A 20,295-nucleotide genomic window follows, 5' to 3' on the forward strand; every position below is an offset into this window, starting at 1 on the left:
TGACAAGGCTGGCCCCTTTGAAATACAGATACAACAAAAACAGGAAGAAAGAGTAAGAGAAAGTTGTGGGGAAAGAGTACAGCAAGGCTCACCACTCCCTGCCGGAGCCTCGTGGAGCTTTAGGTGTTTTCCAAGACAACGCCAGTCTGGGAATCGAAACCGTGATCCTATGACGGCAAGTTCACAGCTCTAACCACTGGGCCATTGCGCCTCCACAATGAACAAAATAATGGTTGATACATACGTAACAAGTGAGATCATTTCTGGATTTGCCAGAAATGGAGAGGCAAACGAGAGTCTATACTTATTCTTGTATTCTTTTATGCATTTCAGTGCAAACGCTGCGACCATGCTGGGGCACAGCCAATATTGTCTCCTTTTCAGTGGCCATTCTTTTGTGATTGGCCTTTGATGAAGAAAGGAGTTCGATATCACCTCCCTCTTTCTAGTTTCTTGCTGTGCTGTAGGTTCATCTGGGACCAGTCATTCTCAACCGGGGTCCATACGACCTTCGGGTCCAGGGCTCCACATGGTCCTTGAGGGTCCACACACGATTTTGTTGCTAAAATCTATGTCTAATAAATCGATTACTTTCTACAATACACAAAATATTAAAATTTTTTTAATACATTTCCTAATAATATTTAATTCTAAAAAAATATAACAGGACTTTTTAAACATCAAATGGCTATCGGGGTCCATCCAAGTAAAATAGGGATCAAACAGAGTCCATAGAATAAAAATGGTTGAGAATCACTGATCTGGGGTCTTGGACAGCAGGAAGTCACGTTGTTTCTTGAACACATCTACCCCTACTCTATGTAGCTCTCTCAGATGTTTTGTCAAGACATTAAATAGCTGTGGGCTTCGATACAGTTTTTATTCAGTTGTTACATAATTACACAACTACGACGAGTTGGAATAAGACACCGAAGTTTGTATTGAGAATGATGGCCCATTCTTATTGAAAATCTGTTGTGCAATAATTATAATAGTTGTGCCATTAAGTGCGTGGAAGGAGGGAGGTCCTCGCTGTCAGATCGTCGATGCTCCACTGGCCCAAGGATGTGATGGGCAAGAGTGTGTCTGTCTCCTCACGTCCACACTGAACCTTAACCCTTTTAGCATTCAAATGTGATGCTTATTTATTCATATTGTTTGGAATTAATTATGGCTTATCTCATAGCCTCGGAGTTTCAATGATGTTATTGTTTAGTTTTAGAATGGCTTTGTAGGATAGGTGTGAGATACCGGATGTGGTTGGTCTCGACATAAACAGGTAGAATATTTTGGCCGGATATTGTCAGTTTAAATGCCAACAGGTTAAACAATTAGCAATACTAAGGTATTCAAAATTCGTTCGCCAGTGATGGCCATGTTTCGTTCATAGACAATACATTAATTATTTGGGTCAAAAATATAAAGAATACATTCTGGTTGATGTTGGAATGCTTCAATATATTATTTGATTCTGCAAACACTCATTTGTTTGTCTTGCAGACATTTGTAGAAATAACCAGACGACAGCCGATCACCAACGGACAGACAGCAGTTGATTCTTTAAACAAAATGCTTTTCGTTTCTTTTTTCTTTTCTTTTCTTTTTCTTCTTTTTGTTACAGATGATAATAATGTAAAATTACTCGACTTGGTTACATTATTTTCTAACCATCACCATCACCATCACCATGCCCCCCCCCCGCCAACCACCACCATGATCTTCACCATAACGACTTCCCTTCTCTACCATCTTTCTCCCCTCCTCGCCCTCCTCGTCATCATCATTATAGTTATTAATGAATATGTCACAATTATATAAACACATGAAGATAAACACACACACACACACATACACACAATAATCAATATATATCTAACAGGAGAGGGCATCATTCAGTTTCACATGATTTGTAAATGTTTTACTAAAATCACTCAACACATGGAAATTGTGTTTGTGTCTGTGTGTTAAGATACATACATACATACATACATACATACATACATACATACATACATACGTACATGGGAGACCCCCGTCGGTCATGACTGACCATGGGATTACACCTAGAAAGTTACCTTTAAATTACAATTCTATCATTATGGGCACATACATAAATGTGCATATATTGCCCCAGCATGGGCAACTTTTGTCCTTGCCATTGCCTGACAACTGGTGTTGGTTTGTTTATGTCCCTGTAACATATTGGTTTGGCAAAACCTAAAGATAGAATGAGTACCAAATTTTTATAGAAAAAGGTAAACCAAATTTTTATAGAAAAAGGTAAGGGATCGATTTGTTCGACTAAAGTCTTTAAGCCAGTGCCCCAGCGTGGCCACAGCCCAATGATTGAAGCAAAGTATAAGATGAGTGCCACTGCAATGGCTCCTGTGACACGTAAAAAACACCATTTGAGCGTGGCCGTTGCCAGTACCGCCTGACTGGCCCTCATGCACATGGCACGTAAAAGCACCCACTACACTCTCAGAGTGGTTGGCATTAGGAAGGGCATCCAGCTGTAGAAACTCTGCCAGATCAGATTGGAGCTTGGTGCAGCTATCTGGCTTGCCAGTCCTCAGTCAAATCGTCCAGCCCATGCTAGCATGGAAAGCGGACGTTAAACGATGATGATGATGAATCCAGAGACAAGTCAATTACAATGGAACAAGAAGGAATGTGAATATGGAATGTCTGTTAGAATTTGGTTAGATCATTTTCGGTTTTAGGAACTGCTTGATTACTTCATAGCAATAAAGAAAACCAGCCTCTGGCACTGCTCTGTTGTCCTGGAAGCCCAAACAGGGCCATCTTAGCAACATTATAGAACCCCAGGCAAATCAATGTACTGGGCATTCGGATCTATTTAGCTTTGCTCTCAGATTTTTTAATTATTTTTTTTTTAATTAAACCATTTGGAACTTCATATACTGGTGTAATTTCTCACGCTGAACACAGTTTACTTTCAGCATTTTTGACAAAATTTTGTACTTCAGAAGTTATTTCGTGTTAAATTTGTTGTATTTGGGTAATTTTAACCAATCAGCTACGTGTATTCGGCTGAAGAAACCTACTGCTATTTGCGATAGTAATCAACAACTTCCGGGTCGTCTCTACCAAATGTATTTTTCAACCTGGAAGTTGTTCCTCTTCGATTACTATCGCAAACAGTAGTAGGTTTCTTCAGTTTAATACACATTGTTGATCGGTTAAAATTACCCAAATACAACAAATTTAACACAAAATAATTTCTAAAATACGAAACTTTGTCAAAAATATTGAAAGTAAACCATGGTTAGCATGAGAAATTACACCATTATACGAAGTTTCAAACTGCTTAGTTGAAAAAAATAATCAAAACATCTGAGCCAAACTGAAGAGATCCAGGCCCTCTATATTTATTGACAGCAAACCACAACATCGATCAGAATTGGGCCCTGCTTTAAGACAGCACTGAGCTCGCGATCACTAGAAAGGATGCTGGGTGGTTTTGTTAACTGTATCCTATAGAATCTAGGATGTAAATTTTCTATGGGATTTAGGTCAGGTGAGTTACTTGGCCAGGGGAATATGATGTCGTAAAGTTTAGCCAATCAAAGGTTATTTAGGCACTGGAACAAAAATTCGAGATAGATTTAGCACCAAAGAGCCTGTCAGCTGACGGAAACATGCCCGTTTCTTTGACTGTGATTCCAAAGAGACACAATGGTCCGACACCTGTGTATGACTTGGCACTTTGGATACGAGACTTCAAACAGGTAGACTTGCAGGTTTGTTTTCGAGGACTACGGAGATCTAATACGATTTCATTAGAATTTAATGAATCGAAAATACATTTGTCGAAAATGTTGACCGTCTCACATGACTGGTTATAAATAGACAAGTTTTACAAACTATTATAATTTTTTGAGATGCACCTGTATGGGTACGTGTGTATACTGACATACCTGCTAACGATTTTATGTCTAGAAACATGCACCTGTGTGTATGTATATACATATGTATGTATTTATGTATGTATGTATGTTGGTATGTATATATGTATAAATATATATACATATACACACCTACATACACATACACACATACCTGTATGTGTCAGTGGATGGGAGGAAAACCTAATTTGCGTTACTTGTAAGCTCTCTTTTCTTTTGCAAATTATAAGAATGGTGGTGGTGGTGGTGGTGGTGGTGGGTAATGGTGGAGTCAGTGATGGATATAGTGGTGGTGGTGGTGACGGTGGTGGTGGTGTCAGTCGTTGTGGAGGCGTAATGTGGTAGTGGCTTATGTTGGCAAAAGAATACACAAAAAAAAAAACACTTGGTGCATGGCGTCCATTGAGAACAAAGCCAGCCACCACCATTCTCGCGTTTGTTTCGTCTCTCCTTGTATCATAACGACAACGCTAACAGTCGCCACGTCGCTGTCATCTGATGCAAATAATACCAGAGAACATGCGCAGTCAATGAACCATCTGAAAGAGTCGAATGCACTAGAAATGGGACAACTTAAAGCAAAGAGTTGGAGAGAATTTATGAAACAAGCAGGATGTTAGTGAGGACGCATTTCCTGGTTGTTACACACGAATAAACGCCCACCACCACCACCACCACCACTTCCTTTGTGTTATCTTCATTCATTGTGCATTCAGTCACTTAGCTACAATCAAAGCTCAATTCATTCCTTTCCCCACCACACACGTGTTTACTACAAACTCGACCCAACAAAAGCCTTGTGAGTGTATTTGGGAGACGGAAACTGAAAGAAGCCCATCGTGTATATCTTTCGCTGAAGATATTCTCACTTGTAGTAATTAACCAAATTAATTTAGTTGAATTGAATTAAATTTGGTTAATTTTTATGCTGCAAGTGATGAATTGAAACAATTGTAGGTCTGGCCTTGTCAATGTAAATAAACTTTTATTGCTCTTGTATAATATCAATAATACTAAAGGTGTATATTCCTGCTTTGTTAGGCATTCAACTTGTCTAATCTTGGATATTTTTTATCCCTCAAAGGTTTATCCCTCAAAGGTTTACATCCCCATTTGTACCTTCATATATTCATATATATATATATATATATATATATATATATACACACACACACATACATGCATACATATAGAAAAGAAATGGAGCAATAATTAACAATGAGAAGCTGATCATTGGTATTAAAAAGTCATTACTTAATTGTAGTTCGGAACCATTATATTTTGCTATACATATATATTTATATTTACCAAATCCGCTCACAAAGCTTTGTTCAGCCGAAGGCATTGGCAGAGGATACTTGCTCAAGGTGTGCTACGCAGTGGGACTGAACCCATGACAGTGTGGTTGGGAAGGAAACTTCTTACCTCACAGCTTCTCCTACATCTTTATACATAATTTTACTGATTTCAGTCTTTAGACTGAGGTCATGCTGGAGCACCACCTGGAATTTTTAGTTGAATGAATCATCTCCAGTGCTTTATTGTTTAAGCTTGTTCTTTATTCTTTCGGTCACTTTTGCCGAACCGCTAAGTTACAGAGACAGAAACAGACCAATACCAGTTGTTAAGCACACACACACACACACACACACACACACACACGGTGGTCTTTTTTCATTTCCTGTCTACCAAACCTACCCACAAGGCTTTGGGGGTCGTCCAAGGCTATAGTAGAGGATGCTTGACCAAGATACCACCAGAACCATGCTACTATGTTACATATGGTAGGGCTACAGCAAATATTCTGCTCAGTACCACAGGTCAGTTGTTTGACCTTGTAATAGGTATAATAGTTGTCATAGAGACTTTAGTCCCTCTCTATCACCCTTTAACAGCATTACAAATGAAGAGACATCAGAACAATTAACAACATAATGAAAAGGTTTTATTTATGATGCTACTTGGTTTCACAATTCCTGTCATTCAGCTTAGCAGCCGCTGATTAAATTATAGTTGGTATTGGAAGGTTAAGGGCTCCCTTCATGCCTGCCAGAGAACAGTGTAAAAGTGCTTCGTGGAGGAGCGAGGTGTTGTTACGTAGAAGGTCTGAGCTCAACTCACTGAGATAATGAAAGTAACTGCTTAAGTACGAGTTTTACTACGCATGCGCAACTCGAGGGGCTTCCGGTGGTGAAGTCCCTTGTGCATGCGCAGAATAGTACTTCATGGCCAACGATATGTGCATCTCTGATCACGAGCAGAAGTAGTGGGGGAGCATCATAGCCATGTGTCGAGAGGGATTCTTTCGCATTTGGATAATTCACTCCTGGAAACATGGGTGTTTCATTCAACAGCCTTAAATAACCCTTATTCAGGGACCTTTTGAGTGGAATGGGCTACTCAACCTGAAGAAAATACGGATCTAGTCTTTCTCATTCACAAAATCAGCCCCCTTTAATTCTACTCAGATTGCTTTCAATTTGGTGTATCGATACAACTCTGAATTTTGATTATGATCAACCAATTACTTTATCTCGTAAGTTAAAGAATCTGATCTAATTTGGAATTAAAGTTGCGAAATTTGGTAAATTTTAGCCAATCGACAGACAGCATGGCATTAGCAGCTTGTTACCATGACAACAGAACACTCTTTTCTGGTACACTTCACTGTTGTCTGTGACGCACATTTTTCGATGTTGATTTTTTACAATTCATTTTTCACACCACGAGATTCTTTTCACCCACTTGTTTTGTTTGAATTTTTCTATTAGTATATTACATATTTTTCTGTATTTATTCTTATCGTAGTTTACAAATCCAAGCGTGAAAACGTTACTCAACTTTGGAGTTTTGGAGACAGAAGCCCCCTTTTCACACACACACACACACACACACACACACACACACACACACACACACACACACACTTATATACTAATGATGTACATGATAGGTATACATAGTACTGAAATACACATAAAATAAACACATTCAGACAAATATATTAATATAACAAATTTTTAAAAATAAAATAAAATACAATCAATGAATGAGAAAGACTAGATCCAGATGATACGTGTTGATTGTATTAGGTATTTCTGTTTATTTACAAAGCTACAATGAACAGGTCAGGGGCTACATTTCACAGGGTACGGCTTTAAAGTTAACACCACTCCACTAAACACAGAAAATTTGTTTTGCTATTTGGCTAAAAATACCCATTTCTTTTTTCAATTTTTAAACCTCTGTAACTTTTTTCTCCAATTTTTTTCTCCACAACATCAAACCTTCAAAGCAATGAGACTGGAATGCTACATTATTATAGCCGATTTTCAGATTTTTCACTTTCTTCTACAAAAAGCGTATTTTGCAAATGAAAAAAACTAGATCCGAAAATTCTAACTGGGTCCCACCTACAAGATCGTGTACTGTTTGTCTTGATATAAGATCACAATGTCACGCACATATGGTTGTGATGCATTTGCTTGAGGTACCCTTATCAGACGGGTAGTCATGATGGGTATGTTGGGCTTTGTATATTTTGCCCCAGTGTCACTTTGATGGCAAGCACTACTCTCTCTCACTCAATAATATTAAACCCGGAGGGGTTCTCTCCTCTTAAAGGGAAACTTCACCTTCTCTTTCCGGTAAACTATCTTTGTCTCCCGCTCTTATTGTGAAAGCAACTGTCGGTGGCAACACCAATAATCGTCAGTCACATTACCCCACCCTCACACACTTATGTATACACACACACACACACACACACACACACACACACACACACACATACATATATATGTTTCTTTCTTTATTCTCTCTGTGTTTATTTTCTTGTGTTCCTTTCTGTTGAAGAGCATAGGCTCAAAACATAAAAGACTTTCTCACCTTCCCGAGTGTTAAACTAATACACCTGTTTGTTGTTTACACACCTGTCTTTGTCTTTTGTTTTTTTTTTTTGTAAATTCCAACTATATATATGTATGTATACACACACACACACACACAGAATAAAGAATATATATATATATATATATATATATATATATATATATATATATATATATATATATATATATATATATATATACTCACACACGCACATATACATGTGTGTGTGTCTGTGAGAGAGTGAGTGTATGAATGTATGTGCACGCGTGTGTGTGTGAATATAGGACAGAATAAGAATATAGAAAATAAAAACTCTGTAATCGCATTAAAGCCAAGCCTTGGCAAATATTCGTAAACTTAACAAAATATATTTTTGTGTTAAAGAGTTTCATCAGCAAAACGACTCAAGCGTTACGTATGACTCATCCTTGTCTTTTGAATGAAATGAATGGAATACATCTTAGAATAGAAGAGAAAACATCTCAGAACAATGGACTTGTTGACGAAGGAGGATATCTCTTTGCGGCAGATAGATTGACCTGCTAGAAATAAGAGCTATAGCTTACTTTCAATTCGTATTCTAGTGTCTTAGAAAAAGTTGGACTCGTTAGCTAATGTGGTTTAGGGATCACTGTCAAGAGGGAAAGCATAAGTAGTCATGGCTGGATTGCTTTTGATTATGGGGTGGCTTGACCTGTAAGGAAGGCATTCACTGTATTTTGTGATGGAGAAAATTTCTTGCTGTAAACAAATAAGGTGTAAGCATCCTCTGGAGGTGAAGATGATTTTAATTAAATCAAAAATTTACGTTGTACGGCATTTGATAGACCTGCATTTGTCAGTTGTCTTGTGGCCTCTCTGAGTTATTCATCTTATTTCATTTATGTTCAATTTATGCAAATTACTCAGACCAAATCTATAAGTACAAACATACATATGTGTGCGCAGTGTGTGTGTGTGTGTGTGTGTGTGTGTGTGTGTGTGTGTGTGTGTGTGTGTGTGTATAAGTGTTGAAATTGGGCAATCACAGTAGCAATATCCTCCTTGTCACTTTGTCAAGGGATCGAAGAGTGGGATTAAATAATACCCCCCCCCCTTTTTTTTTGCTTTTACTGTAATTCTGTTGTATTATATTTATATCACATCGTGATATTTAAAACACGTTCAATATTTATTCAGTCCGTTTTCGTTCTCAGACAGTGCTGCAATAACAAATTAATTACTTTGTCTTCCATGACAAGCAATGAAAAAAAAACATTAATTGAAGTCAAGTCACATGACAACTAATTATTGCTTTGATTGGTTCTAATTATATTTACACATTGTGCGAGAATTATGTAGAAGTACATTTATATTACAGACAACGGTTTCTGATTTATTTCTCATTAATTTGTGATGATAAATCTGTCAGTAATTAGCAATAATTAATAATATAAATACTAGAGTGTAACCTGACAAATGACAGTTAAGTTTGGAGGCATAATTTTGCCAGTACGGATAAGTAATATCAAGAAATATGGCACAGATACAATGGTTAGAATTTAAATTTTAACTTTAATTTGTTTTAGTCATTCGACTGTGGCCATGCTGGAGCACCGCCTTGAAGAACTTTTAGTTGTTCCTGAACGGGAATTGGGGTAAGTTGTCTCTCTTGTCTGTGACTTTCAGGTATTTTAGCATCCGGCACTTTGAGGGAGTCATCCCCACCACGCTGTTTTGCAGCCTAACGGCAAACAAGCAGGCCATGTGTGTTTGATAATACATACATACATACATACATACATACACACACACACACACACACACGCACATAAATAAAAGGCGGCGAGCTGGCAGAGTGGTTAGCACACCAGGCGAAATGCTTAGCAATATTTTGTCTGTCTTTAGAGTTCAAATTCTGCCGAGGTCGACTTTGCCTTTCATCCTTTCGGGGTCGATAAATTAAGTACCAGTTGCGTACTGGGTCGATCTAATCGACTGGCCCCCACCCCAAAAATTTCGGGCCTTGTGCCTAGAATAGAAAAGAATATATATATATATATATATATATATATATATATATGTACGCATGTATGTTCACATATATTATACCGTCAATGATTTTTTTTAAAGTATTGGCATTTTTTCTTAGCTTGCAATTGCCAGTGGATACTTGTTACTGTCAAATTCCACCGCAACTACTGGACGAATTTCGTCTGCTACTGGTGTTTTTTTTTAACACTGTATGCCTGTAAGAGATATCTCAGAAAGGAAGGATGAATACCTTACTTAATTTGGCTTTCTGTGATGTACCTGTATTAAGTATGATAAACAGGTTGCTATTTTCAACTAATTTCTGTTGCATACAATGCGTGGCTCAGTAGTTAGCTTATTTGGTTCCTGATCGTAAGGTCTTAAGTTCTATTCCTGGCGGTGCGTTGTGTCTTTGAGCACAACACTTTGTCGACGTCCAGCTAGGGGCTCCATCCTCACAGAATCGTCCTGGACAGCTACGTCTGCAGTGGGATCAAAAACATCAGAACTGGTGATATCAGCATTGGAGGACTGTAGTCTTCTCTGACGAAAGTCGATACTGCATTCTTGTGGGGGATGGCAGGGCTAGGGTTTGGAGAAGAAGGGGTGAACATCATGCCTATGACTGTGTGGTGGAAAGAGACTCATGGGGAAAACAGAGCATCATGGTATGGGGCAGGATTGCACTCAACCAGAAACTTGGACAACTGCAGCACATCTCACTGTATGTTTTAAGTGTGGGCTACTGTCCCCATTGTCTTCATATTATCGTTTGGTGCATTCAATGTACAGAAGATGCCTGATGGTAATCAACGCTAACGGAGGTCACATGAGATATTGAGTTCATCTCTTTGGATCCAGGACACTCCGTCATCAGGTGACACCATGTGAGACATTTTATCATTAGGAAAGAATGGTTTCTTAATTAGCATTCTTCAATTAATGCTATGGCTGTCTGTTAATAAACTGGTTTCCATTTAGTATGTGTGCAACGTTTATTTTGTGGTTCAATATATACATATTCGCTAAATCATCCATAAATGTTTACGGTAAATATATATATGCTGGCCGACGGAATTAACCGACCATGAGTCGTACGAGTAGTCACCACTGACGATGTCTACACTATAGACGAAACTAAGCCAAGTCTGGTTGACCCTTGAGACGATCATGGGGTGGTTATCTTCCCTATCAGTATATGTATATATTTGCGCTCTTCTTACATCATTAAGAGTATATTAACTCTTATTTCTAGCAATGCAGGTGCTTCAGCACCCTTTGTCACACTTAGTGACGATTGAATTTTTCACATTTATGTATCACATTGCGCCTGGCTGCTTACACACACATGCACGCTCACACATGAAACTGTGTGTCAGTATGTATGTGTGTTATCCCACCAATTTTTATTTTCATAAAAATATATAAGCGTAACCTACACACTCTGGAAGGTATATATAGAAAATTTCATTAAAAAACATCTATTTTTCTGAAAGACAAAAGAAATCAAAACGAAACTGCTTACCCCACCCTCGGAAAAATTGCTTCACATTAAACTCAAATGTAATTGTAATCTACACTATCTGAAGCATATTCATAGAAAATTTCATTTAAAAATATCCATTTTTCTGAAAGTTATGAGGAAACAAAATCACGGGGGTGGGGCGCACACACGTAGATTTGACAGGATTTCTTCTCAATCTCATCCTTTTTAGTTTTTCCTCCATAAAATTTAAGTCTTTGGTCTTTATCTTTAACCGCAATATTTCAGTGTCGAACGAGAAAAATATGCTCACCCGATGAAACACTAAGGCTGTCCCTGCCTAACAGGGATGTCTGGTAAGGTATGAATTTAATGAGATTTTGTTGCTATTTCTAGCAGGTCGAACGACCACATTGAGGCACCCTACTGGCTGACTTTATAACAACAGATTGGTGCTACAAGGTGTAAGTAAACGGGAGTGTCAAAAAAAAAAAGAATATATACACACATATATGTACACCACACTTCCACAAATATATTACTTCCGGCTACGTTCAGTTCACATCAAATTCCTTTCTGGCTTATCAACTTCAACAAGACTCCAGTCACGTGAATAGAATTTTCTTTGCGAAAGGGGTCAAGAGAAGGGTTTTTCATTCATCCTTGTTTTTTGAATTACCCACATTTTCCTCGCCCACACAAAATGTTGACCAGATGACCTGAAACGAGAGCCTTATATATAAATATATATGCACGCACACACATATACACTTTCTTATTTGGGTCACTAGACCATCTGATACCACCACTAAACCGAAGCAACAAAGAAATAGATAAATAAAAATAAGACCTCAGGGAATTATGGGAGAAAAAAAGTTCTTTTTCTGCCGCTTCAACAGTTTTTCTTGTTAGTTCCAGCAATCTCGTTTTTGGCTTCTTACAAAAACTATTTCGGTTTTCTTACAATCCTTAATATAGAATTCAGAACTGTCTCTATTAAGAAAGTCGTTTCTTTTTCTGGAAGAAGATGCTGACAGAAATTTTTTATTTTTCTATTTTTCGAAATCGCACTTAGATATTCACGTGAAGAAATTATTTTGTTTTTAACAGTTGAATTCGAAGTAGATAAAGCTATGGAAAGACTTCCTCATCCCCTCCCCCATTTTCTCGCAATTTTTTCCCCCAAAAAAACCCCCCGTTTTCTGATACGGAGATTACAGAAAATTGCCAAAAATCGGCATTTTGAAATTTTGCCCCTTCCCCTCCCCCAATTACTTTATTTTTCATTTTTTTCTTTAACCCTAACCCTAACCCTAAAACCCTAACCCTCAAACCCTAACCCTAATCCTAACCGTAACTACAACAATTTTGGGAAATTTTTTTCAGAAACATAATCTTCGTATTTTCCTGCATATTTTAAAGAAAAGAAAAATTCTGAAAAAAGTTTAAAATGAAGAAATTTGGGGTGGGGTGGGTGTGTGTGTGGGGGGTGTAATTTATAAATGCGGATTTTTGCCAATTTTTTTGCAGATTCGTAATCGAACGAATTGACCTGCTTTTTTAAAAAAACTTGGTACTTATTCTATCGGATACTTTTGCCGAACCGCTAAGTTATGGGGTGATGGGGACCAACACACACGACGGACTTTTTTCAGTTTCTGTCTATAAAATCTACTCTCAAGGCTTTGATCGCCCCGTGGCTGTAGTACAAGACACTTGTCCAAGTTAGCACGCAATGGGAATGAACCCGAAACCATGTGGTTGGGAACCAAACTTACTACACCTAAGCCTTTGAACAAAAAAAAAACAAAAAAAACGAAGGTTACTCATCGAAGTTTCTAAATTCTCATGATGTTAATTTAATTACTATTAATAATACTAATAATAAATATTAATCGTTAGCACGTCGGACAAAATGCTTAATAGCATTTCTTCCGGCCTTTTACGTTCTGCATTTAAATCCCGCCTTTGCCTTTAATCCTTTTGGGGTCAATAGAATAAGATACCAGTTAAATACTAGGGTCGATATACTCGAATAATCCTTACAGAAAGAATCATTTGATATTTTTCTTTAAACTCTCCCCCCTCCGTCTTATTTACCTTCATCTAACTCTTTTTCTGTTTTATTTGGATCTTGTTCAAAACGGGGGCACCAGTATTTTCTTAACGAAACACTTTGAAACTTGGGACACTGGTAGAATGTGTCATATAAAACATCTTGGCACTGTCATGCTATTAGCTGTCAGAAGTGAAAGTGCTCACTGCTAGTGAAGTATCTGTCTGTCTGCCTGCATGCCTGTCGATTCTTTGGCTACTGACAGCTAATACCATGACTGGCCGGAGCGAGCTATATGTCTGTCTCTCTCTCTCTCTATCTATCTATTACTCGAAAGTTCGCGCGTCCGCGCTAGCTAGTCGTGAGTGGTCGATCCTATTATTTTTAAACTTCAAACTTCATTTGTTTTCTATTTTGATAAATTCTCTCTGTTGAAAATTATATTTTTATATTTTAAATAATTTGCAATTTCAGGAAATATGTTTTTATATTAAATTTGTGTTTTCTACTCACGACTAGCTAGCGCGGATGCGCGAACTTTCGAGTGATAGATAGATAGATAGAGAGACAGACATATAGCTCGCTCCGGCCAGTCATAGTATTAGCTGTCAGTAGCCAAAGAATCGACAGGCCAGCAACAGGCATGCAGGCAGACAGACAGATACTTCACTAGCAGGCAGTGAGCACTTTCACTTCTGACAGTGCCAACATCTTTTTCTCTTAGTCTTCTTAACAAAAAAACGTACATCGCAAGTTATTTCATGTTAAAGTTGTCGTATTTCTGTAATTTCAACCAATGACTGACGTCCATTCAGCCGTAAAAATTAACTGCTGACTACGTAAACAAACGATTCTCGGCGGTGATAAAATTATTATTTCCTTGTCAAAAAATGGCTGAAGCACATTGGCAGTAGCTAATAAACCTTTCTATTATAGGCACAAGGCATGGTTTTTGAGGGAAGGAGCAAGTCAATTAGGGTTAGGGTTAGGGAAAACGAACACACGTGTGTTGCCTCTGCAAAATGTCAGAAGTAATGGAGATTAAATACGCTTTACACCGCTTAAAGTGCCAAAGGAGTAAGTATAAACAGCTGAATACTTGTCAGTGATTGGTTGAAATTATCGAAATAAGACAATTTTTTACATGAAATAAATCCGAATACAAATTTTTTTTCCTGTTCTATAACACAAAATAGATAAGTATACGAAATTTGAAAGTCTTTCGGTACCAAATACACTACATAAAACATAAATGAAAACTGGTGCCCCCGTTTTGAACAAGATCCTTTTATTTCTTTCCTTCTCTTCATCTTCGTTATCATTTTCTGTTTCTTCATTCTTTAAATACCATCATTCAAGAAATACTCAACAACTCGGTGTTAAAATAACTCTTCATTCACTCGAGATTACTGACCAGAATATCGGTTAAATGAGAGAACGTCAAATACCGTCCTCAAGAGGTTGGTCACGACTGGAATGCCATTGAACACCACAAATTATTAATGACTTGGTTTAAGCAGCAACTACTGCTACTGCCACTTCTACTACTACTACTGCTGCTGCTGCTGCTACTACTATTACTACTAGCTTGAACAAAATCAACAAGGGTGTCTTTAAGTGGAGACTCGACCTACCAGAAATAGCAGCCAAATCCCACTCACGACTACACTTTACACCATTCGTCCAGCATTCAGACAATCACAGACAACGAACGGCTTCATCACAACCTTCGTTTTCCGCTTCAGCCCCGTTTCACGCACAAACTGACCCCGATACGTACAAACAGAACGTTCTAGCATTGCCTGTCACCAACAACAAGCGAGGACCCCTAATAGGGCATTGCACCCCTCCCCCAGCTCTATTATAGGACGGTATTACTGCTTACACTTATGGACATCTTAATCCTCCTGTTCCCCACCAAAAACGCAACTCGATCTGGGCGGTTGGAGGCGGGGCGGGTACCTTGCAATAACACATTCCATCATTTGACCCCCCACAGATATGCTGTCTCCCCTCTCTCTCGACATGGAATCACCCACCAATAAGATACTCCAGTATTTGACCAACAAACTTACTGCGTCCTCTCAACTACAGCAGCAGCAGCAGCAACTACTACTACTACTACTACTACTACTATTACTACCACCACTACAATCATTTTCCTACCTGAACTTTTATTGACCTCACACCTTGACCATTGTTTAATTAGCATCTTTCAACTGACATCCAAATAATCACCACACGTCCACATACACACACACACACACACACACACACACAAATACAGCATCTTCCTCTTTCCCCTTTGATCAAATACAAAATGTCAAAGGTCGCATGTTTCCGTTAATATTTACCTCCAACCGCTGACCAAAAAATGTTTCATTTTCTAACTCACAAAAATAAGCTAAAAGCAGGTGACAAGAGACAATTCGTTTTGGTTTTGTCTCTTGGCAGTCATAAAAGGTATGAAATTCATCAAGCAGGTGTTTTACAAGAGCTGTCTGCCTACGTCTACGGACTCATAACACGAGATATTTATCTCAACATCAAGAACTTAGCCGCTGTGAATAGAAATACATCGTAAATAGATCAGGAGAGGTACAAAACTAGAGTAAATTCCCGAAGGGGAATCATTGCTTACTTCACAATTTTACGTGCGCTTCACGTTTTCACTTTCAAAATTTAAAAACATCTCAAGTCTAGAGAAGCGTTTGAAGTCGGCCATTATATGTAATTTTTTTTCCTTTCTTTCTTTCACTCTAGATTTAAAGATTTGTATTGTATACTACTTAATTACGGTGTAGCCCAGTTGAGAAGCTGTCTTTGGTTCTGGCATCTGTTGATCATTAGTTCATATCTATCTATCTATCTATCTATCTCGTGTTCCAGTCGATCCGATCAACGAAATTAACGTGCAAGTGGCTGAGCATTCCCCAGACACGTGTACCCTTAACGTAGTTCTCAGGGAGATTCAGCGTGACACAGAGTGTGACAAGGCTGGCTTTTGAAATACAGGTACAACTCATTTGAGTGGACACACATAAATACACGCGCACACACACACACACAACATAAAATAAAGTGTTTTGTTAAAAGGATACAACGCGCCACCGGAAATCGAACTCATTGCCTTCCGATCTTGACCTGTATACGCTAACCACTAATCTACGCGCCTTCGCTATGTACGTATGTCTCTTCTGTCTTTTAATTATTATAAATCTTCCACTGAGGAGGGGGCCGGTTTCCAACAAAAATACAAGGGTCCATCTTTGGGATGTAGTTAACACAGACAGATTCACATTTGGAACTTGAGAAAAGTCTTGCATATTTTTACTGTTTCACTCACAGATTGCACTTGTAATGTACGAGTCAACCGGTCGATTTCTCTTTCTGAAAATCCCAGTTTATCTAGATTCTCATTTAAGCATTTACTAACAAAACCTAGTTCTCCAATTATTATTGGTATGAATATGAATTCATAGTCTGGATATAGAAGCTGGAGGTTTCGAAGCAGTTACCCATATGTATCTTCTTTTTCTTTGATTTTCAAAGAAATATTTAGATATTTATATATGTATGTATGTATGTATGTATGTATGTATGTATGTACTTATGTAAAAACATCAAAAACTATATATCCACAGTGATTAAGAGCCGAATTAAGAACAGGTCGTTATACTCCAGCACGTTATACCATTGCAGTAAATCCAGGATGGAACAAACTCACAACGAAAATCCAACAATCAGCTAAGATGATCTGATAGAGCAACATATTTAGTACAAAAGTAGAAAAGCATAAATTTCACACTTATTTCTTACATTAATAGTTCATACTTTAATTGTGCTCAACAGCTGTTTCATGAGGATAAGCATCATTATTTCCCTAATTACTTAATCGCTATACATAATTTATATTAATTGTTTTAAAGCTATATTTTCATCGAGAGGAAGATGATTTGGGCAATCATAACCTTGAAATCCTTTCAACTATTCGAAGCACAAGACCTGAAGTTTTTGGGGTGGGGACGGGACAAGTCGATTACACGGTACTTATTTTATCGGTTCCAAAAAGCTGAAATATGGGGTCGATATCGACAAAGTCTTTAAATCCATTGAATCTAAATTATGTCTGACAAAGAGCAGTAATCCGAAACTTGGAAGTCACATTCAACCTTTTGTTGTGAAAGCTTAAAACGCGCGCGCGCGCAGAGGCGCAGACGTGACTGTGTGGTAAGAAGCTTGCTTCCCAACCACATGGGTCCGGGTGCAGTCTTGGGCAAGTGTCTTCTACTATGGCATCGGGCCGACCTTGTGAATGGATTTAGTAGACGGAAACTGAAAGAAGCCCGTCGCACACACACACACACACACACACACACACATATATATATATATATCTATATAATTCGTTCTGTCTGTCTGTTTGTGCGCTTATAACTCGAGTATTGTTCATCCGATCGCGCTGAAATTTTAAACAAAGATACATGAGAGAGCGGGGCGTTCCGTAATCTAAAAAGATTTTCAAAATTGTTAGTTTCAAAGTGAGAATCGCTATTTTTATAATTGTTATGTCCTGTTTGTTCCGCCATTAAAACAACCAGTTGCTGAGACAGTCGGCATATACCATTTCGCTAGCAACAAGGGGAGTACAGAATGACAGTCAGCCAAAACCGTCGCTATGCTGTCTCTCTTCTTTCCTCTCTCTGTGGGGTTAATAATCTTAATCTTTTGTTACAGTTTCTCATTCAAACTACATAATAGGCAGAATTGTCGGATTAAGTCAGTAGTGTGTTTTGAGGGAGTACAGAGTTACAGATTTTGACGTATGGGGTATCAAAAGATTCAGTACTATTTTGCCTACAAATTAAACTTAATTTTCATTCACATATTTGCATTTCAAAAGTTTAACATAATCTTTTCCAGAAATCAACTATCGTAAAAATTTTATACGATGACGTCACAGTTTCTATATGTGTGTGTACCTTAAAAGACGTCAATCATCATGACACACAGCTTCACTCACTCACTTTATTTCTCTTTCTCACCCTCTTTCACTCTCACATACACACGCGCAAGCACGCACGCACGCACGCACACACACACACACACACGCACGTACACACACACACACACACACACACACACACACACATGTCCATTTCATATAGACATACATACATCTTTCACTTTCTTTCTCTGTTCTTTTTGCTTTCTCTTCTTTCAATTTCTGCTCTCTTGAAATAAAATTTTTACAGATACAAATGCTTACAAAAATAGGGATTAATCTATAGTTTCTTTCTATGTTCATAATTTTTTGTTTACAATATTGGGAAAAACATGCTATCAGAGAAAAGACGTAATCTCTCCAGAAACAAGTATAAAGCAAGGAGGATTGTAGAAAACCGAAGGCGAGAATCTGAAGAGAGAAGCTAAATGAGATTTTCTCAAGATGAGCAAATGCATGTTGCAGCACTTAATGCTGGATCATTAAATCAATGTTTTAATGATTAGGTAGAGGTCCAATAGAATAGCTCTCAGAAACAGACTACGTACAAATTCGTTCTTCACAACTCCTGAAGCCGTTTTCTGATATGATCCATCCCATTCTTATAAAAATAATAACTCTGTCCAAATTGGTGTGCTAAACACAAACTGTCTTTTCTGTAGAGCTTTAACATTTTCAAATGAAACAAATGGTATGTGCTGCTAAGGCACTCAGGTAACACTGCCAGCACTACCAGCTCCTTCTCAGCCTCTTATGGATCTTCTAGAAGGCACTTCCATCTAGTCAAAGGATTTTCTGAACAATATCAGACAATACAACTCTGCAAATGACATCGTTTGGTGCATCTAAGAAGATAGATAAACATGAATTTACGACGACGTCAAAGTTCAAGGGCAAGTCTATCACCTCATTGGTTCCCTGTTACTCACAAATGAACAGCCTCATTTCCTCCAAATTTACTTTATGAGTGATGTAGGACAACAAAGCCGAAGGAGGTGTCAACATTTCAGATGATGGGTCGTGTTAGACACAGCGCCGACTGCTGCAAAAGAGAGTATACCCACTGACAGCTTTTCAGTTTGTTCAAAAATCACATAACCCCCACAGGTTAGGACCCGAAACACTCCAAATGGACGCATACCATGTTGCTTAGTCGAATTAGCCCATCATTTACTCCACAAATGTTTTGTTGTCAATGCTGCCCTTTCCCATATCACCTGTTTCAACATAACTGTAATATATTATATACAAGCTATGCCATTTTAATCCTGAGCAACGCGGGGTGTCTCTGCTAGTATACACACACACACACACATATATACGACGGGCTGTGTGTGTGTGTGTTTGCCCTCTACAACCGCTTGTTCATGTATTTACTTTCTCGTAATTCGGTGGTTCGGCAATAGACACCAATAGAGTAAGTACCAAGTTTTAAAATAAGTACAGGGGTTGATGTATTCAGCTAAAATTCCTCAAGGCGATGCCCCAGCATGGTCGTAGTTTAATGACTGAAACAAGTAAAAGATAAGATAGATAGACAGTCAGACAGACAGATAGATGTACTCATGCATATTGCGTACACGTACTAGGTATATATATATCGCCTTTTAATGTATATATGTTAAATAGAAAGAAGTCAATCCCGCCAAATTTTATTCTTTGATGTTTAGTTTTTCTTCTCCAAATCGTTACAACATATTTTTTGAAAACCAAAAAAGAAAGACAGCATTTATTTCTTGTACCACTGAAAAGAATTATGAAGTCAAACAGAAATATCATATTTTCTCTCTCTTCTATAAATTATTACAAATTTGAATCGATGCGTGACTTTTAATGAAAGAAAAGAAATGAAACGGAAAAGATTTATAAATAATAAAAGCCGCGAAGAGAAACGAACTAACAACGATATGCGTGTACA

The sequence above is a fragment of the Octopus bimaculoides genome, chromosome 1 (genome assembly GCF_046866305.1).
Source record: "Octopus bimaculoides isolate indiv1 chromosome 1, ASM4686630v1, whole genome shotgun sequence".
Taxonomy (NCBI): domain Eukaryota; kingdom Metazoa; phylum Mollusca; class Cephalopoda; order Octopoda; family Octopodidae; genus Octopus; species Octopus bimaculoides.